This window comes from Oculina patagonica, chromosome 6, assembly GCF_052425735.1.
Source record: "Oculina patagonica isolate OP01 chromosome 6, crgOcupat, whole genome shotgun sequence".
In the NCBI taxonomy this organism is placed as follows: Eukaryota; Metazoa; Cnidaria; class Anthozoa; order Scleractinia; family Oculinidae; genus Oculina; species Oculina patagonica.
The window spans coordinates 27,189,933-27,215,288 of record NC_135763.1 but is presented as its reverse complement, the minus strand read 5'-3'; the positions used below and the strand labels follow the sequence as shown (position 1 = coordinate 27,215,288).

At 36.5% G+C, this 25,356-nt stretch overlaps 2 long non-coding RNA genes across 5 annotated transcripts; one reads left to right on the top strand and one right to left on the bottom strand.

Annotated features, from left to right (window-relative positions):
• Positions 1-9,426: 9,426 nt before the first annotated feature.
• Positions 9,427-22,051, bottom strand: LOC144658398 (uncharacterized). The gene is made up of 3 exons (XR_013571690.1): positions 21,885-22,051; positions 11,026-11,053; positions 9,427-9,909 (listed from the first exon to the last, which is right to left on the bottom strand). It is a non-coding gene; the product is annotated as an uncharacterized LOC144658398 (long non-coding RNA).
• LOC144658383 (uncharacterized) lies at positions 18,080-20,622 on the top strand. 4 transcript variants are annotated; one of them, XR_013571680.1, is made up of 5 exons: positions 18,090-18,231; positions 18,594-18,694; positions 18,995-19,258; positions 19,865-20,058; positions 20,364-20,616. It is a non-coding gene; the product is annotated as an uncharacterized LOC144658383 (long non-coding RNA). The 4 variants fall into 4 exon arrangements; XR_013571678.1 differs by lacking the exon at positions 18,594-18,694 and having other exon boundaries at positions 18,095-18,231; XR_013571681.1 differs by lacking the exons at positions 18,995-19,258; positions 19,865-20,058 and having other exon boundaries at positions 18,080-18,231; positions 20,364-20,622.
• Positions 22,052-25,356: the final 3,305 nt, after the last annotated feature.

Genomic DNA, 25,356 nt, shown 5'->3' with positions numbered 1-25,356 from the left:
AAAATCTAATATCATTGAAACAAGTGATTTTTTCACCCATCCAGAAATGGGTAAAAGGCCTTCCCACTGAAACCATGGGCGGCACACTTGAGTCGATGAATCATGCTCGCGAAAGTTAAAAATCTATTAAAAGCTGTTAATAATTTGCAACTCAAAAACATATAGTTGTGGAAAACTATCATTGATCCTTTCCTGTGCTATGACAATTCTGCCTCCCATAAAATGTTGTAATAAAAATCTAATATCATTAAAACAAGTGATTTTTTTCACCCACTCAGAAATGGGTAAAAGGCCTTCCCACTGAAACCATGGGCGGCACACTTGAGTCAATGAATCACGCTCGCGAAAGTCAAAAATCTATTAAAAGCTGTAAATAATTTGCAACTCAAAAACATATAGTTGTGGAAAACTATCATTGATCCTTTCTTGTGCTATGACAATTCTGCCTCTTATAAAATGTTGTATTAAAAATCTAATATCATTGAAACAAGTGATTTTTTCACCCACTCAGAAATGGGTAAAAGGCCTTCCCACTGAAACCATGGGCGGCACACTTGAGTCAATGAATCATGCTCACGAAAGTCAAAAATCTATTAAAAGTGTAAATAATTTGCAACTCAAAAACATATAGTTGTGGAAAATATCATTGATCCTTTCTTGTGCTATGACAATTCTGCCTCTTATAAAATGTTGTATTAAAAATCTAATATCATTGAAACAAGTGATTTTTTCACCCACTCAGAAATGGGTAAAGGCCTTCCCACTGAAACCATGGGCGGCACACTTGAGTCAATGAATCATGCTCGCGAAAGTCAAAAATCTATTAAAAGCTGTAAATAATTTGCAACTCAATAACATATAGTTGTGGAAAACTATCATTGATCCTTTCTTGTGCTATGATAATTCTGCCTCTTATAAAATGTTGTATTAAAAATCTAATATCATTGAAACAAGTGATTTTTTCACCCACTCAGAAATGGGTAAAAGGCCTTCCCACTGAAACCATGGGCGGCACACTTGAGTCAATGAATCATGCTCGCGAAAGTCAAAAATCTATGAAAAGCTGTAAATAATTCGCAACTCAAAAACATATAGTTGTGGAAAACTATCATTGATCCTTTCCTGTGCTATGACAATTCTGCCTCCCATAAAATGTTGTAATAAAAATCTAATATCATTGAAACAAGTGATTTTTTCACCCACTCAGAAATGGGTAAAAGGCCTTCCCACTGAAACCATGGGCGGCACACTTGAGTCAATGAATCATGCTCACGAAAGTCAAAAATCTATTAAAAGCTGTTAATAATTCGCAACTCAAAAACATATAGTTGTGGAAAACTATCATTGATCCTTTCTTGTGCTATGGCAATTCTGCCTCTCATAAAATGTTGTAATAAAAATCTAATATCATTAAAACAAGTGAGCTTTTCACCCACTCAGAAATGGGTAAAAGGCCTTCCCACTGAAACCATGGGCGGCACACTTGAGTCAATGAATCATGCTCACGAAAGTCAAAAATCTATTAAAAGCTGTTAATAATTCGCAACTCAAAAACATATAGTTGTGGAAAACTATCATTGTTCCTTTCCGGTGCTATGACAATTCTGCCTCTCATAAAATGTTGTGATAAAAATCTAATATCATACCACTAAAACCATGGGCGGCACACTTGAGTCAATGAATCGTGTTCGCGAAAGTCAAACAAGTGTCAAAAGCTGTTAATACTTGTAGTTCGCAACTCAACAACATATAGTTGTGGAAAACTACATGTATCATTGTTCCTTTCCTGTGCTGTGACAATTCTGCATCTTTCATTATAATTAATGCTGTAAAATGTTGTGTCCGCACATCCCACATAACCAGTAGGCAGCCAACTTGTGTCAGTGAATGTTGTTAGCAAAAATCAAACTTAGCTCACTTAGTTCTGATCTCAACAGCATATAATAGTGGAAAACTACCAAATGTTGTCCATTTGGTATGTTTATGACACATGTACAAAGTAAGCTTACAATGTAACAATTTACTGACTTCAAAACATTATGATAAAAACCTAATATCATTGAAACAATCATTAACCAGAAATGTAGCTCAGGTGGCCATGAACTTTGGCCATAACATAAATTTAAAGTCTAATTTTAAAACACAAGCACAGAATTATGAAACTTAAGCTTAAATAGCTCATACACCAACAAGGCAACGCAAATGTAAAGCTTCTATGAAACCCAGGGATGAAACACGAGTCACCCGTGCAAATAGGTTTTTAAAAGCTTACCTTAATAAGAAACTTGGCCTTTACAGCAGTGTTGATCTGAAATCCGGTAGAAGACAACTCCATACAGCTACCTTGGAAACGAAGTGGTCTTTACGTGAAGAAAACTGCCCTTTAGGCGACTGAAAATGTCGATTCTTCGTTAGGCGAACTTCGAAACCGACCGCCAAAACTCATCTAAATCAAAGAGAACGCCGGGAATGATCTTTGTTGCGCATGATCGGTTAGTAACCAGTCCCTGACTCGATTGTCACTCGGCCACTCGGCCAGTTCAGTGAACCGACCTTTGTACCGCGGCCGTCGTACAACAACAACAAAAAGAAATAAATAAACCGAAGAAGTAAACCGAAATCAAAATATTTAAATCGGCAAATTATCGTCAAAGCGTTCAGCTATTGACTTATTTTTCCTCTGGAATGTTTTGAACTTTATTTGACGAAGTAGCAATCGTCCGCGTGAGGTCGTGTGACTGACACTCGTTTTGACACTGGGGTAAAAGCAGCTCTGGGCCTCTGAACTGCCCCTGATCCCTCTAAGCCGGCTGAGCGGGCTGGCCCTTATGAAAAGAGTATCAACAGGCTTCAGTAACGTTTCAGTCGAGTAAACGTCACGGAAACAGAATCAAAAGGTGTCCGCAAACGGAAACGTTGCGGAAATGTACAATCAGGCAGGTATATTGTGCTGTCGCGTATCCGTTGTATCCGTTCTGCGGAAATGCAACGGAAATGCACACGTTCAAGATTCCGTAGTGTTTCCGCGATACGGAAACGTCTTATTTCACCCTGTGAATCCATACAAACGTCTCTTATTTTGAGACAGCGTCCCCGAAAACCATATAAACTCTTAATTTTTTTTTTTTTTTTTATGATTTTTGTGATACTCTTTAAAATAGGCAAACATAGTGGTTTCCATCTTAGTTTCTTTCAAGTAATGGGTCTTTGGCAGGATTTTACAGCTGTCACAAAACGGATAAAGATTTGAAGAGTTTATATGGTTTGGGGAACGCTGGCTGACAATTATAGACGTTTGTATGGATTTTGAACCACGTTTCAAGGTCCATAACTTCGTTTCTCTTCATGCTGAAATCAAAATCAAACTTGGTCAAATGATCAATCTCACCGTGATCTTTCATGTGGTGGTGTCAGATTATCGATAACGTAAAATTTGAAACTCGCCTCAGTCCCCTGCGCAACCTCGGAACAGCTAATAAGAAACGTTTACAGGCATTCTTTACATTAATTTGCCAATGTGCAGCATGGAGACCAAGGGAATCACAAGTACCTTCCAGCACTGACACGTCTGGATGGTGACAGTCGAGAGATTAGCCTTGCTGTGGAATGCGCTATGTTTTGAACGCAGTGCAAAAATGTCTGCAGCATTGTCTCGAAATCTGTTACCCAAACCTCAAACCACCACCCACCCCCAAAACCCGGCACGTAGTATCTAAAATCCGATGCTTTTATTTTTCTTTTACATTGGCTACGAGCCCATCTCTTGACCTGCAAAACAACTACCTACAGATAATGGCCTGCTGTTGTGTATTATTGTTTAATAGTGATTTTGCGCAAATAGTATTCCTCTCAGGCGTAGTTGTGTACACATCGTGAAAAATATTAGTAGTAGAACAATTTCCAACCCCGGCAACCCAGGCAGATCCATAGCACCTTGGTCGGGAGTCAACTCGATGTTAGACTTCGAACGCGCGAGTGGAAAAATGGCTGTTAATGGTTCTTAGATTGAACTGTTTTAAAGTAACAGCAAAAAACAACAACAACACGCTTTATTAAACTTAGATAACATATTATGATATTGTGATACAAATATTAGGTATTATACTTAGAATGAGGTTTGGTGCGAAACTTTCCTTGTTTATATTTTTATCTAATTAAGCTCAAACTTTGCTGCATGAGATACATTTAATTATCAACAATCATGCGGGGAAATAAACGTTTGGTGACAAACGACATTTTGACATTTTAACCTAATGACAATTGGCGAAATTCAAAAAAAAGTTCTCGAGTTTTGGAACAAACTGAGCTTTTTGATAATTTAATTTGTTTGTTTTGTTTATTGTTCCGACTTTCAATTTACAAAAATAAGCATTACGATTGTTGGAAATCGAAATCTCTTGCCTTGCAAGTTTGAACTCTATGCGTCATTCAGACCCGGCGTGGTGTATGTATGGTTAGTATACTAGGCATGTAATTAATAGGCCTAAAATATTATTTTTAAATACTAGTGGTAACAACAGGTTAGAAAGTGCGGTCCTAGATGGACTTAAAGGGTCTTGTGTTTAAGATGTGGGCAATGGGCTGAGATGTACTAGCATGTACTAAGACGAAAGTGAGTAATTGAAGATTGCAAAATACATTCATGTCGAAGTTTTTGGGAAGTTTGCCAGAAGTGGTCATAACTGTACGTTTCCGTTGAATGAGGAAGAAGTCTCATAATTGTTTGTCAGAACACAACAAGATATATTGAAAAGTACCAAGCTGTAGAAATGAACATAACAAAGATAACCGAACTCAAGAGTATGTAGTACACTTTTCAAGCATTTTACACTAACAAAACATTCTTCCGTTCTTATCGTCGTTCTTTGTGGAAGAAAGAATTCCTCAACTTCCAGTTTGAACGACACATTTTTGGATCCTTTCGCACTGTAACCGTTCATAGTGGAAGAACAATTAACTTAAGTCAACTCATTTTCACTGGAAAAGTTGAAAATTTACATAGTATGTAAATAACATGTAAATAACATGTAAAGACACTGTAAAGGATGATTTACATAGTTTTTACCCTTTTACATGTTCTTCTCAAAACATGTCAAAAACATGTAAATATTGAAAGTAAAACATGTAAAAACACAGAACATCATGTAAATTTCCCGAACGAAAGACCACGGACCATGTAAATAACATGTCAATTTATCCGATCAACACTGTAAAAAGCATGTAAAAACATTTATACCTGATGCTTATAAATAGACTGAACATGTAAAAACCATGGAAATTGACAAAGGGGGCCTGTTTGGAAACATGTAAAAACCATGGAAATTGACAAAGGGGGCCTGTTTGGAAACATGTAAATTGACAAAGGGGGCCTGATTGAAACATGTAAATACCCTGGAAATCGACAAAGGGGGCCTGTTTGGAAACATGTAAATACCCTGGAAACCGACAAAGGAGGCCTGTTTGGAAACATGTAAATTGACAAAGGGGGCCTGATTGAAACATGTAAATACCCTGGAAATCGACAAAGGGGGCCTGTTTGGAAACATGTAAATACCCTGGAAACCGACAAAGGAGGCCTGTTTGGAAACATGTAAATTGACAAAGGGGGCCCGATTGAAACATGTAAATACCCTGAAAATCGACAAAGGGGGCCTGTTTGAAACATGTAAAAAACATGGAAATTGACAAAGGAGGCCTGTTTGAAACATATAAAAAAACATGAAAATTGACAAAGGATGCCTGTTTGGAAACATGTAAAAAACATGGAAATTGACAAAGGGGACCTGCCTAGCCTCTGTAATTAAAATGAAGAACAGAATGCCTGGCACTGTTTTCTTTTATTCGTCTAGAACCTTTTCTTGATACTATCCTAACTACATTCATTTTCAGTACGTCAGTGCATATATTTTCCAGTTAATAATAATACATACAAATGATTTTATACCCCATAAGTAATAAAGTTCGTCTGCATGTATCTTGCAATAAAGCATGTATATATAGCTTGGAATATTCTTTATAAATATAATAAAAATTAGCATTTCATTCAGAATAAAATGATTTAGATCGTATAGTTTTGTATAGTTTTTTCAGTTCAAATAAAGCAGTTTTACTAGGTCAAAAATTGCTGATACCAATTATTTCAACTTCACATAATCATTATGAAAAACAATAAAGATTAAGATAATTAAGGTTATGCATGATTAATTGATAGAACTGTCTAATAACATATCAGTGACTTCATTTCCAAACAGTAATAATACTACTACTCTATTGCAAAGGCCCACTTTGATCCTGCATGTTGCACTGGTGTTTGCTTTTCTCTTAAAAAGCCAATCTCTTTTGCTTGGCATGTGCCCCGATTTATCCTATGTTCCTCTACTCAATATGAAGTGAATTATGCAATAGCTTAGCATATGTATGAAAATGTACCATATCATGAAAGACATGTATTGTAGGATGAAAATGAGCCTTTAAAAGTTATACTATGGGTAAGATATTGATCACTTTTATTAATAGGCGTAAATGGTCTTTTTGAATAACCGCATAAAATATTGGCCGTTCCGAGGTTGCGCAGGGAACTGGGGCGAGTTTCAAATTTCAAGTAATCGATAATCTGACACCACCACATAAACGAACTCGGTGAGATTGGTTATTTTACCAAGTTTGACGCTTTTAGGATGAACATAGACGAAGTTATGGGCCTTGAAACATGGTTAAATATCCATACAAACATCTCTTATTTTGAGACAGCGTCCCCCAAAACCATATAAACTCTTAAATTTTTTATGATGTTTGTGATACTCTTTACAGTGCGAATACTCGAACCGGGACAGCTGGAACAAAGTTAACCAATGACAACGTTAATTGAGAACAAAGGATGTCGACCTTTTTCGTTAACAGACCAATGACGTTCAAGAACGCAAACAATAGATTTACAGAAAAATTTGAAAACTCAACAACGTTGCAAATAGTTGCGGACCTCTCAGGAAACTCGCCTTGTTTTTGATTGGTTAGTTTCGATCCTTAATTTTCAAGAGGTCGTAGATAGAGATCGTAGATAGATAAAGTTAGACAAGTTAGACAAGATGTATGTTACAATATCATCTTCGCGAAAAGTTTACAAATCAAAATACGAACCGTGAATTTTCTCTTCACGGCCAGGAGTTGTGAATTGAATATTCCACACTGTGTTCGCTCTTGTTTGAAAATTTTCACTCCGGAAATAAAATGAAGACTGTGAAATCAAATTCACGCCGTAATTATTTTCATTTCGCTCTAGCTTTTCAGTAGCTTTGCTCTGTCTGTTGCCTTGAAATCGATGCGAGTCACTTCCTCGCTAATGTTAACAAATTGCTTTTACACCTTCGTATGACTTTGAAATTCACGAAAACAGAATACTTATATCGTCGGTCAATGCCGTATAACTGTCCACAAGTTACCACTTTACATTTTTTGACAAGATTTGAGGCCACGTGAAATGTAAACATCAGGTCGAATTTATGTTGTTTTCGCTTGTTTGCTCACGTACTCATTTTCTGTCGGTTATCTACTGTTACAACTTTGTAAACTCACGGTTTTCGTGAAAGAGGAGTTTGTTCCGTTTCGTCATTGAGTCTTCAATCTTTCTGTGGTTTTATAAAATTACCACAGGCTAAAGTCACTGAAACTTTTATGGGAGAAAATTCATTTCAAGCGGCGAAAGCAAAATTGCCATTAATAAAATATGCAAGGTCAGTTGTCGCTGTGGCGGCATCCCAAATCTTTCTTGCCTTGTCTTTCGTCAGAAACAAAAAATAATCACAACAAACACGAGTATGTAACTTAGAAGAGTGAAAACAACTGACTTTTCAAACATGAAAAGACACTGCATACGACGGAATAGGCACTTGAGACGTCCTTTGAAACAATTCCATCCCGTTTCGCGTCTTCGCGCGTGTCGTGAATAAAAGCGTCCTTCGTTATTCTTTACTGTGCTATCACCAACGAAGAGCAATACAATTTTATCAGAAAATTTCTTTTGAAGAATTTTTCAGCCTGTGAAAGCCAACTTTTGATTACAGTTTTACGAGCGCTACTGAAAATTCGGTGCAGTCAGTGAAAATTTAGGATCGAAACTATCCAATCAAATACAAGGCAAGTTTCCTGAGAGGTCCGCAACTGTTTCAAACGTTGTTGGCTGTTTAAATTTTGTTGCAAATCTATTGTTTGCGATCTTGGACGTTATTGGTCCATTTCTAAAAAAGGTCGCCATTCTTTGTTCTCAATTAGCGTTGTGATTGGTTAACTTTGTTCCAACTGTCCCGGTTCGAGTATTCGCACTGTAAAACGGGCAAACATAGTGATTTTCAACTTAGTTTCTTTCAAATAATGGGTCTTTGGCAGGATTTTACAGCTGTCACAAAACGGATTAAAATTTTAAGAGTTAATATGGTTTTGGGGGACGCTGGCTTACAATTAGAGACGTTTGTATGGATTTTTAACCATGTTTCAAGGTCCATAACTTCGTTTCTGTGCATCCTGAAAGCATCAAACTTGGTCAAATCACCAACCTCATGGCGATCTTTCATGTGGTGGTGTCAGATTATCGATTACTTAAAATTTGAAACTCGCCCCAGTTCCCTGCGCAACCTCGGAACGGCCAATACTTTACAGTAACTGAAGGGTTGGAAATGAAACCATGGTATTTCAGGATTAAATTTTTGTTGAATGTTTTTCTTTTGCTTCAATTCATGTAATGTTTGGCACATGATTTTGCTTTCAGCCCTTCAGTTACTACCACAACCCTTCCATATCATAAAACTATGAAATCAAACGAATAATAAACATTGCAGAACCTTTTGCACAATGATTTTGAACACTGAACAACCAAGTTCACACTAGCCTGCGAGTAGGCTCACCTTAGAGCATGCACGAGAACGACATTTACGTGGCAAAGCCGCGAGTGAACCTGGATCAACCTCTGCTAATTTTTCACTCCCACCCCGAAAACCGCAGGAATACTGACAAGCCAATTTAATTTCAAAGAAAGTAGAAGTTTGACAGGAATGTTGACAAGATATGACATTCATTGAGATATGAAATTTACTGGTGCCTCTTCACCAGTCTCCTCCCCACCATATTGTTGTGCCCGCCAGTCGTGAGTGCCCCAAAGTATATTTCGTGCCCCAAGGTGAACCTTCCCGCAGGGTAAGTTCAAACACCATTCATTGCTAAGCTATGTTAAAATTGTCCCAAAAAAATGCCTTGAATTTAAATTGTACAAAAGCTGATTTTCATCTTTGTTCGGTCGCTCTCGTTGTACATTTACAAGACCTTATTTTTAACTTTTCCTACCTACAGAGTGGGCGCTTATTCGAGGTGGGCGCTTATTCGAGGTTGGGCGCTTAATGGAATAAACACTTAATTGTAAAAGTACAGACCTGACACTGATGTAGAATAATTCTTCACCTTTAACAGTGGTTATTTGGCAAATGGTTTGGGTTCCAACCCTTCAACTACTATCATAGCACTACAATTGATAAAAAAGCTATGGCATCAAATAACCATAGTAGAACCTCTTGAATAATGATTTCGAACACTGACCAGCCTAGGTTCACTTAACACATTTATCACTGTAATTGTCAGGCTTTGTTAACATGGTCCTATTTAAAAACTGCCATGAATTCAAATAATTTGTACAAAAGTAGAACAAAACTGATGGAATAAATTTCCACCAGAAAACCACACGACATGTACATGTATGTACACCAACTGAACATTCAGCAAGATGCTTCATTGTGATGGTACAGACTTGATACTGACCCCGAGGTGAAACGATTTTACACCTTAACCACCTCTGGTTATTGCCACCTTTTTTAGTATTTGTATGTACAAGACTTCATCAGTGAAAGTGGTAGAGCCTTCTTTAACCTAACAACAAATTATAAAGAAACATTAGGAATGACATTCTGGTTAGATCAATGTTGTGGTTAAAAAATTTTCAAACCAATTTTTACTTTTCACTGTCTCATTTCTTAATATTATCTGAAACAAAAGAAAATAAAAATCAAAAACGATTTGAAAAATTAAAGCCAACAAAGAGTTGAACCACAACATCACCACTTCTGAACCTGCACATTAGGGACTTCAAGATAACTGGGAGGGCTGACCTTGAGAACAGCTGACTGGAAGTAATTTTTTACATGCAGACATTGCTCCATGTACATTGCCATCCAGTTGTTATCAAGGACGCGAGAAGTAGAGTTTTGCAGTCCACTGGTTGCACTCAAATATAAACTTTACACAAGAATAAAAGACCTTATGGTATCACAAAATTCATAAAAATATGCACATGTACAATTGAACATGTATTTTTTAAGCACTCTACAATGCACATTTGGACATGTAGGAATTTGTACTAGACCAGCTGTAAATGTACATGTAGCAAATTTCCTACAAAGTTGATTGCATGGTAAGCTATACTCATGACCACTGGACCACAGTGGCCAGCTGCCAACTGTCAGAATGTTTAAAGTACACTTTATGTTACCATTACCACTATTAATTATTTTAAGGCTAACCATAAACATGCTAACCAGAGTTTTAAAATTTAGGGCCACACAAAGTGCTGTTAAGGCCAACTGGAGGGCTATTTAGGCTACATTGTAAGTGCAATGCTATTAAGGCTAACAATAGTGCTACATGTACAGTGTAACCCCGATATAACGATATGCCAAGGGGGCAGTAAAATTATATCGTTATATCAAGGAATCGTTATATCAGGGTGCTGTCCTATACATTTTATTTTTGCCGGGACATAACATATTCATCGTTATATCAGGAATATTGAAGATCGTTATATCGGGGTTCCACTGTATTGAGGTTAACCAGGTTGTTATTTCGGCTAACCTCAGTCCTATTTGGGCTTACTGCAGTGCTATTCGACTCACAGAAAAAAGCCTTTGACTGCAGGTCATTAAGTCTACATTGGATTTAAACTTTGATTAGCTGCTAGTCATTGAGACATAAATTGAGGCTTGTACTTACATGCCACTCTTGCTATCAACCCTTTCATCTGAAAATAATAACACATCCAAACAATTCAATGTCATTTGCTGACTCAATTAGAAAGTCACTTCAGTACTCCCGACGTAACCAATTGAACATTCCATATTCAAACCCCATCGAACACCAATGGTTGATTGGGTACGGTAATTGCACATAACCGTACTAAAATTAAAATTTGGTCCATCCAACAAAATGGAATGTTTGATTACGAACTCTTGCTTGTTTGTATATTATGCAGACATTTTGTATGGTGCACTACTGCCTATGTTTTGTTGTTATTGTTTTTTTTATTTATTTATTATTTTGTTTTTACTACTGCCTATGTTGCGGTGAATGAGATGGTGCAAGTTCTGTTTAAGTAGAAAAAAATGTTCTGTTTGAGTCTTATGGTGACTACAAGGCAGAAACCATTTCCTTCCCACCACTATAAAAAAGTAAACAAAAGTGCATATATCTGTATTTAACTGTTGTTTCGTTCTCTTATACAAAATATGTATAAACAAACATTGACACTCGGTTTAATTAGTCCTGCATGTTTTACTTATCAAGAGATGGATTCCGAACAAAGTCGAATCACATTGAGTTTGACTGTGTTAGGTTGTGTATGATTGGTTCCCCGGGGTATCCAATCCAACAAAATTGAACCAAAAATCAATCGAACCCAATCGAACACCAATCGTTTGATTGGGTTTGGTAATCGAACAAAATCAAACATCTATTTTGCTGTGAGTCCGATTTTCGAACCAATCGAACATAATCAAACACAGTCAAACTCAATCGGGTTTGATCTAGTTCTGAATCTTTCTCTTGATAAGTAAATCACGCAGGACTAATCAAAATCAACTTTTATTGAATGGAATAAATATAAAAACGTCCAAATATCGTACTGAATGTCAATGTTTAGTAAAATATATTTGGTAGAAGAGAACAGAAGGACGGTAAAATAACTGAAATGCACTATTGTTTACATTTCTATATTAGAAGGAAGGATATGGTTTCTGCCCTGCAGTTTTTACCGTTACACTCAAACAGAAGTTGCACCATTTCATTCACTGCAACACAGGCAATCAGTGTGTTCAATATGTGAAGAATCATTATAGGGAGCCAAAACGCTGCCGCCATCAGTCTGTCTTAGCCCTCGAGGGCGGCCAAAAGCGACGTTGACAGGAGAAGAGCAATTTCCAGCATAACAATTACATTGGAGGAAGTGCTTACTATCAACATGGATGACAAAAATAATAAGTGAACAAGTAAAATAATTTTTTTCTTAAGATCAAAATCGTCGTAATAAGCAAAAAACTTGCATGCAAAATTGACTTCAGTTTCGGACGAGAACGTTGTTCGACTGCCCCAGCTGTGGCTCTTGAAATCAATCGATATGTACGCAGTATAAATCAATATATACGCAGTATAAACAAACAGGAGTTCGGTAATCGAACTTTCGATTGAGTTTGATTGACCAAATTTTATTGTGAGTTTGATTATGTACGATTACCGAACCCAATCGAACAATTTGGTGTTCGATTACCGAACATTCGATTGGATACCCTGGGAATAATCGAACTCACAGCAAAATAGACGTTCGATTTTTTTCGACTAACAAAACCAATCGAATGAGTTTGATATGCCAGGAGTACTATATAGATAAGATTGATAAATACTGCTAAATACTTTTGGTGATAATTTTAAAGCTGTTTTAGTTTGCTTTATAATTTGCCAGTTGAAAACCTCACTGAGTTTAAACTGTTGCAAATCGGCAAAATAATAATTACTATACATACAATAACATGAATAAATAAGCCTTGCACTCTTAAATTATATAAGCTTATATTTTAAATAAAACATGTTGAACAGTCCTGTTACATCTCTATATGCACACGCAATTATTCGATTTATTATAACAATAACTTCATGTTTAAGAAGTGCTGAATTATACGTATGAAGTGCAAGAACAAACACGAAATTCTACATTTTGAACTTCTATTAAAATATTAAAACCAATCTCACCTAGAAGCTACATAGAGGAAATCAACCAAAACATGATTTGAACGGTCATATACACTATTGGATGAGAACCTGTGAAAAACCTGTGAAAAACCTGTGAAAAAGCATGTGACACAGAAACACCCTCTGAAAAAACATGTGAATTTTGCAAGGGCTAAATTTTGTCCAAAAATCACAAAATTTAGTACCTGTGAAAAAACCTGTGAATTTAAGGACCTGTGGAAAAACCTGTGAAAAAATATGTGAACAAAATATGAAAAAAATTCACTTTTAAAACCTGTGAATAGACCTGTGAATTAACCTCTGAAGAAATAACATTAAAAAACTCTCAACAAACATGTGAAAAAACCTTTCAAAATTAATAATCAATTAATTTAACTATCAAGGAGTGTTATTGTAAAAACAGTATAAAAGTCTGCCAACATAATTTAACACAAAAATGTACAAATGGACCGGCGTTGACAAAACCGGGATCGGATCGGATCACGGATCGGATCGCGGATCGGATCGCGGATCGGATCGCGGATCGGATCACGGATCGGATCGCAGACCGGATCACGAACAAGGAACTTAAACTGCCAAGGAACTTAAACTGCAAGGGCAAATTAAACCAAGCTTAATTATAAATCACACAAGCTGTTTGCAGTGTCGTCGTAAAATCGCATCCGGGCGCGCAATGAACAAATTGATGAAAAAATTGCGCCTCTATTTTAATAAATGAGTACTTCAATGAAGTTCTACCAATGTGAAAATCGATATTTTTTCCATTGATGAAAAAAAAATGGTGATTTTATATACCGATCGAGGAGAAGAGGTACATTACAAGCTATTACAGACACAATCGCTTTTAATACAAACGTACAAGACTTTGTCTTGTCTCCCTGGTTTGTATGGCTGATCGAAACTGCAATCCATAGCTTCTTTACAAAGAAATTTCTTCGATATTTTAAAGACCAGTTTGCATTATGTAATAGAGGCACAATATATTTCGCAAGAGGAGTTTCATTTTAAAACCGGTCAGTGTAAAACGCAGACTGCAGACCGGGGGTAAAATGCAGACCAGGGGTAAAATGCAGACCGTGAGTAATGTAACGAAATACGAGTCACGAAGCCTTTTTCCCTTTGGCTCAAAGCTCGAAGGAATGTATGTCAGACAACGTTTCGCATGAGCGAACACGTGAATGGACTGGCGATAAATAAATTTTTGTGCCAGTTAAAAATAGTTGAAAGAGCTGTGGCCATGGAATAATTTGATCGCTGAAACGTGACCTTGCTATGTCCGCATGGTAAAAAATTTACTTCTCTAAATATAAATGATCCTAAGACCGTTCAGTTTCATCCGTTTTTCAAACGTAAATGATTGTAAACTGAAGTTTAATAAGTGTCACAAAAATCTTTAAAATGCCTTTGCTGTATCGAAAAGTTAAATTTGATCAAATTTGTGTTAGCATAAAGTCTATATTAACGCAAAAATTGACGTCACTTCCGGTCTCCGCCGCCTCGAACTTTTCTAAGAATTAGCTGTTTACGAGGAGTAATCAAATCGATCTGGAATCAAAGGAAAAGGGATTAGGGCCTGGAAATTTCCCTACGAGAAACATTTTCCAGCTTGCAAAACAAAATGCAAATCGTTGCAAGCATGTGTCAGTCGCATGTTCTGGCACGTGTACGTTGCTTAAGTACAAATCACGTTTTGGTATTTAGAAAATTATCATAACCTAAGAAATCAAATAGGTTTATTCGTATTGATTAAACACGTTAAACTACTCAAACTTGAATCGATTAGGATTTTCAAACCTAGAAGTGACAGCGAATTATGCAGAACTATAAAAGCGAATAATATATCGATAATTAATGCGAACATATTATTATCATTGTTATTTTTATTAAAAATATAAAAAAAAGTATGACAAAATAAGAGATTGTCTTCAGATTTAGAGAACGCGTCTTTTACTCTTGCTTGTATGCGCATGAAATAGACACAAGTTCCTTTTTTACTCTCTAGTTGCGTTGAGTCATCGTTCAGAATTTGTTATTGTCCTTAATCCTCTCGTTAAATAAAAAAACAGTCGATGACATTTTCTACAAAGATGAGATCTTTTTCAAATATTCAAAGCTTGGTTTGTTTTATTCAGATGAGTTGAGAAATGTAATTAAACTAACACAATAAGAAAACAGATCTTGAATAAAAAAGTTTCGTTCATGGCGTAGTTAAATGTTAAATGTCGTCCTGTCATAATAAAGTACTACTTTTTGTTTTATTCTGTTTATGCTTATTTATTTATTTATTTATTTTATTTTTTTTTTTTTATTTTTTATTTTTTTTTTTATTTTCTTATTTTTAATTTTTTTACTTTTCGTGATCCGGTCCGTGATCCGATCCGCGATCCGATCCGTGATCCGATCCGGGTTTTGTCAACGCCGCAAATGGACAAACATACAGTTGAAAGCCAGGTCACAAGACTTGCAAGATTTCATCAGGCCACACCTGACTCTATCTTTTGTAAGGACTAGACAGGTCAAACAATTGAATATTTTGTTTGCTTGTGTGCTATTGTGCCACAATTAAAGTCAAATTACATGTATGAGTGGGTTTGTAATACCAACTAGGGCTCAAAATAACGGCCAGTCAACGGACAATGTCCGGCCAAGATGATAAATCATTTGTCCAGACAGATGTTCAGTTCAGTTTGCCAGTCATTTTGACCAGTCATGCACTGGACCAGAAAAATTTGTTATACCAATTCGTAATTCTAACAACCTTTTTAACATATTTTGCTTAATATGAAGTATCAGAAAACTCTACAAGAATCCAGGGAGGGGGGGGGGGGGGCACTCAAAAAAGTTTTATACGGGGAGGCTCCGCCCTAAGTTCTAACCCCTTTAAATATACCATTTTTGACAGAAATTGTACCCCTTTTGTATACCTTTAACTGAAAAAGGTACCCCTTTCATATACCTAAGAGAATGGCATGGACTTAAATAAGACGTTTTCTTGTCATTTTTATGTAGCGCTTAATAAATTAAAATAATACAGCCATAAATTGCGTCTGTTCGAAATATTTTAAATAAAGGCCCTTTTAAATAGCCAAATGACAGATTTCCATACCCTTTCATATACTTAAACTAGTGAAATCCCTACCCTTTTATATACCTGAAGCCTAAAAAAGGTACCCCTTTCGGGCGGAGCCTCCCCGTATAGGCCATTATAGGGAGTACCCCCCCCCCCCCCCCCCTGGTACAAGAGCCGTGTAGGTTTGTTCAAGTCAGTACTATACTTCAGTATTATGCGAAATGTCAACAAAAAGAACGTGCATGAAGAAATATTTGAAGTTGGTAAACAGGTATTTCATTCAAAAAAGGTGAAACAACGTGAAAGATGACTGAATTTTGTCTCAGGTAATTGACTTGTTGTTATCGCATCCTAAAAGGGTATTGAGAAAACACAGGGAATAAAAATGGAAAGAAAGCAAAGCAACAAATTTAAAATGGTTGCACCCGCCTACATGATCCAGACTTTGACTTCTTTACGCACTTTTGAGTTCAAATAATAATGGAATAAATCCCTTAAATTCAATGGTGTAACATATAATATGTTCAGACATTTTGCTCACCGTCTGCTGCATTTTCCCTTCAGGGCTTGGATTTTTTTGCATGTATATGAATGACATAATCTCATAGGGGGAAAAGGTGTGTACATGTGTAGGGCTGAACAGATTGATGTAAACCAGTCCAGAAAATTCTATCCCAGGACAAAAAATATGTACATGGAAATGCTCAGTGTTTTTCACATGTACTCATCATCTGAGTACATTGTAGTATTGGCATGCTACATGTATGTTCCGTTAAAGAAAAAACAAAGCGGCAAACAAAAAACATAATAAACCAAAACCTTGTGAATTGTTAAGGTGACACTTAGTTGCACTTGCTTGCTAAAAAATAAAACAATGAGTAATGAATGGTACAGCAACAAAGTGTGCAAGATAACCTTTTTTTGCAAAATCTTGCTGTCAGTGTTTGTTTGTTTGTTTGTATACTGTTCTGGGTAACTCTATGCCGGTACTCAAAACAAAATCAGAGCAGGTCTGCTAAAGAGCAGGTCTGCTCAAAGTTTATACAGGGCTCGAAATTAAAAAGAAATGAAGTTCCCACCTGGCACCTAAGTGGTGAGATACTAGTTCACAAGTGTTTAAAAATCATTTGTACTAGTAGAATTTAATTAATAAAGGACAGACTATGTTAATATTAGAAAAGAAACTATCAAACAAGTAAGTGTTCTATTGCTAGAACTCCATGTTTAGCCTCGATTTAGCCTGGTTATAAATTGTCAGTATTCAAGGGTGTGCAAAGGATCATGGGGCGATTCAAACAAGGTCGGCCATTTGCAAGTTTTTCCGATGCAAGAGAATCTTTTACAGCTAAGGAAAAGGATGAATTTACTTCTTTTCTTATTTGAATGTTCTAGAAACAAAGATCTTCCAATGTACCTTTCTGGATGGGCAAAATGGCTGAGAAAGTGACTGTTATTCATCTTCAACACAAAGAAAAATAGTCGCCATTTCGGCGACTAAACCAAAACTTTTAGTCGCCAAGGATGAAACGTTTATCGCACTGGAAACCATATCAGTCAAAACTTCGAGCCCTGAGTAAAACAGACAATACAAGCTTCTTCATACCACTGGTGTCAGCTTCTTTGCTTCCAGTTTTCGGATTCCAAATCACTTCAATCCAAGGTTTCATTGTCTTTTTCGACACTCCAAATGTTGTCTAAATGTCCTCTTCATTTTTGCGTTAGGTGGGGAAAGATAGTTTTCATATTAAAAATGCACCTTCGTTGTGCCTTCGGATTAACTCTCCTTTCCAGAGGAAGAAGAACTGGAATAATTTCGCCGTCACTCCATCTCCATATTGTATTTTGTAAAACTTGACAAGAACTTAGTAACCCCTCGTTTATGCGACCACGACAAAAGTACAGCGGTGTTCTTAAAAGCATGCTCAGTTAGGGTGGCAGCCGCGTTTTTTGGCGGGCTTTTTACCGCCAAATCGTGAGGAGAATCAACTCATTTTTCAAGCTGTTTTGCCGGATTCTTGCTGCCTTGAAAATGAAAAATGTAGTGCACAAAATCTCACCCACGGAGTTCAAGAAATATCGGGAAAGGAATTCTTGGTATAAAGATGAAGGTAAGCGACTTTTCTTGTATAGATACAGGCCAGTAGGCTAGCGCTGGGAACACCTTTGCGCTCGGACTGTGAGCTTTTTATAAATGCAAATAAGCTTAAGTTAACCTTAACTTTCAAGCTGATTTTTTTTAGCAACCTGTACAAATAATACTTTGTTTTTTTACCCTATCAAATGTTTATCCATTGGCAGTGCGTGTACTGAGAATGTACATGTGTATAATTTGCCCTGCCACTCATGATCAGTCAGTACAGCCTGGGGATTAGTTTTACGAGCAAAATCGTTGCACCTTATTCGATTGTATTTTACATTGTAATCCTAGCAAGGGCACTGCAGTTTTAAGATCTTTTATAATTCTTTTCAGCAAAGATCAACGAAGCACCACGGCTGAACAAAAAATCGGCAAATTCTGCAGTGTTATAATCTGGGAAGCGGTTTCACTGTTGCGAGGACAACAATAACTAGGTATTGGTGAAAGACTGAATGAAAAATTTGTGGTGTATTTTATTGTATGCCAGATGAAAACTTTGCACTATATTAACACAAATAAATATCATGGCGCCTGATTTTCAATGTGAAATAGTTGAATAATTCTTAAACAGATGTATGTCTTCCATTGTTAACACTACGGTTTTTATATCCCTGAGCACATTGTTACACATGTTTATGTGTATGTACAAGCTTTTCCTTAAATGAAGTTTTTGTAGAACAAGCTTTATTAGTTGATTTCAATCAATCTAGTTTTTTATTATTCCATTTGTTTAGAAATCACCCCTAGTCCAGTTCTTGAAAGATGGAATTTGGAAGACTTACTTCCATATTAATGTTATGGCTAAAGACAATGAGAAAGTTGATAAATATAAAGACAGCATCACTTCAAGCACAGTTCGCAAAACAACAACAGCAATCAAAAGACCAAGCCAGCAACCATGTGAACTGAATATCAACGAGTCTGAAGATGATGAAGCTAGCTTAAACAAGACAATGATGAGTTAAAAAGAAACCCAGAGGAAATTTGACAAACTAAAGGTAAGCTTATGTGTACTGCTGCAGTAGCTACTGCATGTAATTAGTACCAGTACCTCCAACCCAGCATTTGTACATCAAGTATAAGCCCACAGTGAGTCAAACAAGTCCAGTGATGCAGACTCAACTGAATCAACCATTTTTTTAAACTCGCCCGCACTAAAAAGGGATTCTTAAACAGTTGAATTGATTTGCTAGACTTCGAGTTATCTTCAAGATGCATTTTGTTAAAAAACAATCACATCACATGATGTTCTAGAACCACCATGAACTAAGAGGAGGGGCAGGTGGCTATGCGCACAAGAATGGCTTTCTCTATCTTATTAACATGGGGCAAAAGCATTCCTGCTTATCAGGCCAGCTGGGGATAATTGGAAGAATTTTGAGCCCAAGATGCACTTGTTAAGTGGTACATTGGCTGTCTAAATGTACGATTGATGGGGATCCTCTGTATGTACATGTAATAAGCTAAGTACATAGTCATATAATAAAAAAAATGATTTTATTTTTTTATAGGTTGCATTTCTACCTGCTATTTGTAATTTAGTAGTTATTAGTGATTAACTTTTCATCAACTGTCCATAATTTGTATAATTGCTTTATTTGTAGATGGTAGAACTCATCCCAGGTTCACATGGGTATGTTTATGCCAACATGTTTTGGCCATGCTGGCCTCCAGATGAGCATAAGGTTCTGGCTGTACAGTATTCTTGCTGAATGCTTTTTACACAAATGAGGAATTAAATGGAGCAAATGGCAAATTGCTAATAATTACTGATCCACACATTTTAAATAAGCATCTGGTAAGCATAAATTTAGAGATCTACAAGTTTATAACTTAGTCTGATTGCCATTAATTAATCTAATACCCTAATGAATGCTGCATTCAATCGATTTGTCACTTCGTTTTTACCCATTTTCTATGCCACTCGATTTACAAGCAGTACAGAAAAATACAAGCACCATTGAACATTTGCAAGACCATTACAGCATTGCAATAACATTAACACAATGATAAGTGATGAGTGTCAAAAGTACATGTAGTTTGAAAAGCTTTGATTTATACTTAGTAACTTGTTTTAATGTCTGTTTTATTGATTTAAAATAGGATTTACATTGAAGAGGACAGGGATGCACTAAATCTACCATCAAGATAAGTCTCTGAAACAAACTTACCACACTTGACTGCCATAAAGGAATTTTATATGGAACTAGCTGAGCTCTTTATTCTTTTGAAAACCTCACCTGGCCATATACAGCCTATAGTGTTAGAAGATACTTAGTTTTCTCTTTATGTACTTAACTTTCTCTTTTTAAAACATCTGGTGTTGAAAAGGTTTCTACTTGACTTTTCCATTACTGGTTATAATAATAATTAAATCATTGAATATTGTTGAATCTAGATGTTTATTTATTTCTAATACTTATCACCGAGGCTGACGATGTATACTTTTAAGTCTGTTCTCCCAGTGGAATACATAATGGGTTGTCCTAACTCCCGAAATGCCAGAAACCCGAAATGCCAGAAATCCAGATAAGAAAGCCCGGAATCCTAAAACCCGGAATGACCTTTTTGCGTACGCCTTTTTCAAGATAAATACGTGGAAATATGTTATATTTTTGGGAAATTGGAAGTTTGTTACGAGTTGCCATTTACGTTGCGAGTTATTGAATCAAATTGTCAATTTCGATACAAAGTTCTCAACTTCGGCCCAGCTGAAATTCGCAATTCGCTAGTTGAGGAGAAACAAAACATGTTGTTTCAAAGTCATGGCGATATCTGAACTCCATAATTTTAAAGGAAACAAGTTGCGGCGGGAATATTCCAGCGATTCTTGCCGCTCAAGTTGAAAATCGAAAATCACAGTCCGGCTGTATTTTATTTACTGCGCCTCAGCGGTATTATTAAATTTGCTGTGCATTTTCGTTGTTAGTTTTAAAATTTGTTTCTTTTCACACTTTCTTCAATAATCATCTTTAAAACTGGTTCCTTGTTTCTCAGATTTTGCCAAGGTACATCGACAAAATTTTAAAAACTCAAAATCACAGCGCGCTGTAATCACAACATTACAGGATAATATACTAGCATTCCGCTGAAGTAATTACAGTTGATGCCGCTTGACTGATCCCCTCATGATTTTCGTTTGTTTTTTTTACAGGTTCTGGCCCTGTAAAAGTGCCCGTTAATTTTTAGGTTTTCAGATCTTCAGAATAAGTTCTGTGAAAAGCTCCAAAACAAAATTATTTTTCACAGGTTTTCTTATGTAGGAACTGCATTCACATGTTTTTACAGGTTTTGACCCTGTGAAACGTTCCCTGTTCACAGGTTTTGAGATTTTAGACCCTGTGAAAAACCCTGTGAAAAAGCTCCCCAAACGCTATTCTTTTTCACAGGGTTTTTCATAGGTTTTTTCACAGGTTGTATTTCACAGGGTTTTTCATAGGTTTTTTCACAGGTTTTGACCCTCTGAAACGTTCCCTGTTCACAGGTTTTCAAAATTTCACAACCTGTGAAAAACCTGTGAAGAAACATGTGAAAACTTGTAGTTCACAGGTTTCTTCACAGGGTAATTCACAGGTTTTTCACAGGTTTTTCACAGGTTCTCATCCAATAGTGATATAAGCTTACCTTGGAAAGAAACTTGGCTAAAACAGGCGTATTGATTGGAGATCCGGTGAAAGAAGGCTCCATGCAGCTAATTTGGAAGTTATAAGGTCTTAAAGAGAGGAAAATTGCCCTTTTTAGCGAGATAAAAGGCCTCTCAATGATCGATCCTCGAACCGTTGAACCGAGCGCCAAAAAGTACCAGAGAGGACGCCGAGATTAATTTTCGTTCGCGCCAGTGCTTCTCGGCCTTACCTCTCGACCAGGTCAAACACGGCAAACGACCAATTTTACCGCCGTTCGCGTGCAAAATTTCCTTGTCTATAATATAAAGAAAACCAAAACGCATGTCTCGAAAAATATATAAGCCAAACTGTTGGACGCTAGCGTTTTCCCCCTACTGCTCCAGATTGTTTAAAATATTGTTAGACGAAGTCATAGTCGCCTTCGTTTTCTGCATCAAAAGGTTTTTATTTATAATCTGTTTACTTTTTGACATTAGTAAAAGATTTGTAACTAAGAGCTTTTTTAATGAGTTATGTTAAAACTGATATCAGTCGCTTAATTTCGTCTTGCGCTTCGTTCATCTAGATAATTAGTAAATAATAAAAACCCATTCAGGCGGTTGCATATTGGAGGATAATGCCCTTGGCTGAAAAAATGAACAGTTGACTAAGCTTCAAAGGCAACTGTGAAATTTTGAGGATAATCTTTCAGGCAAGGAGTATTATCCTCCAGCAAGCCAGAAGGGGAAATATTTATTTTATACTTTCTTAAATCCCTCCGATTTCTTCTTCGTCGTTTGATTTCGTACCACGTGATGCGTTCTGTCTAACTAATGAATGCACGCGAAAGTTATTTGGTGGGTCTTTAAAAGCTCATGTTTACATGTTTTCAAACAGCCCCCTTTGTCAATTTCCAGGGTATTTACATGTTTCCAAACAGGCCCCCTTTGTCGATTTCCAGGGTATTTACATGTTTCCAAACAGGCCTCCTTTGTCAATTTCCATGTTTTTTACATGTTTCCAAACAGGCCCCCTTTGTTAATTTCCATGGTTTTTACATGTTTCCAAACAGGCCCCCTTTGTCAATTTCCATGGTTTTTACATGTTTCCAACCAGGCCCCCTTTGTCAATTTCCATGGTTTTTACATGTTTCCAAATAGGCCCCCTTTGTCAATTTCCATGGTTTTTACATGTTTCCGAACGGCGCCCCTTTGTCAATTTTCCATGTTCTTTACATGATTTAGTAAAGAAATTTACATGTTTTTTAGAAAGAAAGAAACTGTAAAAGTGGTTAATACATTTGACATGTTTTTTACATGTTCTTACAATTAGCGTTGTAATAAAGGACCATGTAAATCACTTTTTACAATACATTTACATAATCCGTTGAAGACTGTAAATTTCATGTAAATTTTGTTTTACAAAACTCCAACATGTAAATTTTAATTTACAAAGAATGTAAATAATATTTACATTTTGTAAATTGTAATTTACATGTGCATGTAAATTTTCAACTTTTCCAGTGATTTCAGGGTAATTATTCCAACAGGTCGAGAAAATTTCTCAGTCAGTGTCGATATTATAAAATCATTTCACAAAGGGCAATTGTTCCGAGTAACGCGTCACGCAAGGAATGCATGGTTTTATCGTTTTCTATTGCCGTGAACCAATCAGAGTTTATTTTTTTCATTGACAGTTTGACGAAGTGTAATCGAGCACGCGGTGTGAATTGACTTGTGATTTTCTTTGGTCCGGGTCAGTGTTGTAGGGAATTTTCCGATATTAACCGTTGTTGGAATCATTCCTTTTACTGTGGTTTATCTGTGATACAATCACAGCAAATCATCCCCAAAGCAACGCCTAAACAACTTCTGTATGTTTGCAATCTTCCATGTGACAGAAACCTCAATTTTATGTCACAAACTGTTGAGATTGACACATTTTTCCGCATTCTAATCGTGCTGGAAGAACATATTTTTTAACTTCCGGTGTTGCGACATACTGCTGTGATTGACACATTTTTTTACATTCTGATCGTTCTTGGTGGAAGAACAAAATTTCAACTTCCGCTTTGAGTTGGCTGTTTATAAACGTGGCGTGCACGCGTTATACGCAATCCGCTGGTCACTGTTAAGATTAGGGTTGCGGGCGCCATTTTGGGCCCGCAAATACAATAGTTATCTTACATAATTATTATGCATATTCAGAGAGCATTTTGTCTGCTGCTATTTATCTAGCAAAAAATTGTTATTTACATTTAAAAACTGAATTCGTTACTGAACTTGCTTAAACAGATTGTTCCCAAAACAATCATCATTGCCATTTCATTCATCATCATCATCATCATCATCACCATCATCATTATCATCATCAGTTGCTTAAGGATAACATGTGACTTCTCGCACCTGATAAAACAACTGTCCGTTACAGAGCGCGCTATGATCAACGAATGTAACATAGATCGTACGGCCACCAAATGCACTTGCTTACTAAAATGGTTAGTAAGCAGATTAACGCTTCATGTCAAATACGTAGGGAAAAATTCGAAATCAAACTCATGAAATTTGCCTCAAATGGTTAATTCTAATTCATGTTCTAACCCTAGATATATGCCAATTTGAATATTCTCGTTGAAGTTAAAGAAAGAAAACGTAAACAAAGTACACAATCGTAAGTGCCACGTTCTTAATTTGTAAATGTGCAATAATATTTAATTTTTTGCCCATACATTGGATAGCATATATGAAAGCATGACTGCATTATTGTACGTGACAGGTCTTTGACATTAAAACCGGTGTAATAACATTCCGGTGGAAAATAGATGCGTTTTCAAATTTACCCAGGTTAGTGTGGTTAGTGTGCCAATTTTGAGTGATGAATGAGCGAATCAGTGCTTCAGCCAAATCAGCCAATAAGCTTATCAGGTCACCAACCAATCATCCAAAAATTTAACAAATGTTATGTGATAAACAATATAGGTAATGAACATTTATTCGTTTGTCTCAGGATAGAATCGCTTTGAGATGTTGATCGCGTCGTTTCGACTGCAAAACTGTTAGTCTTCATCAGGCCATGAGGTCGATTGATTACGCGTCGCTATTTATGCACGTTGGTTCGCTGTGATTTGTGCATTTCGATCCTCATTATTATTCCGAATAACAGATGATGTTCCCTCAGAGGTCTATAGGTCAATATAGTTATTGAATTTAGTTAATGTACTTGCACAGTGATTTGCGACTGCTTGTTCAGAGTACATTACATTTAAATGACGTCATTCTACACGCGTTAAAGTTAATTAAGCTTGTATTACAATTATACACCTGATTGAAGAAACGTTGGCAAACCATAATCGATGCGACCCAAATGTTTACCGAGAAATCGGGGGAAACGTAATCATCGTCTGTGACAACATGAAAATTTTAATAAGACAGGTTCCATAATAATGCGCTTAAAGATCCCAGAGAAAGAAAATTTCTTGATTTCAAATAAAT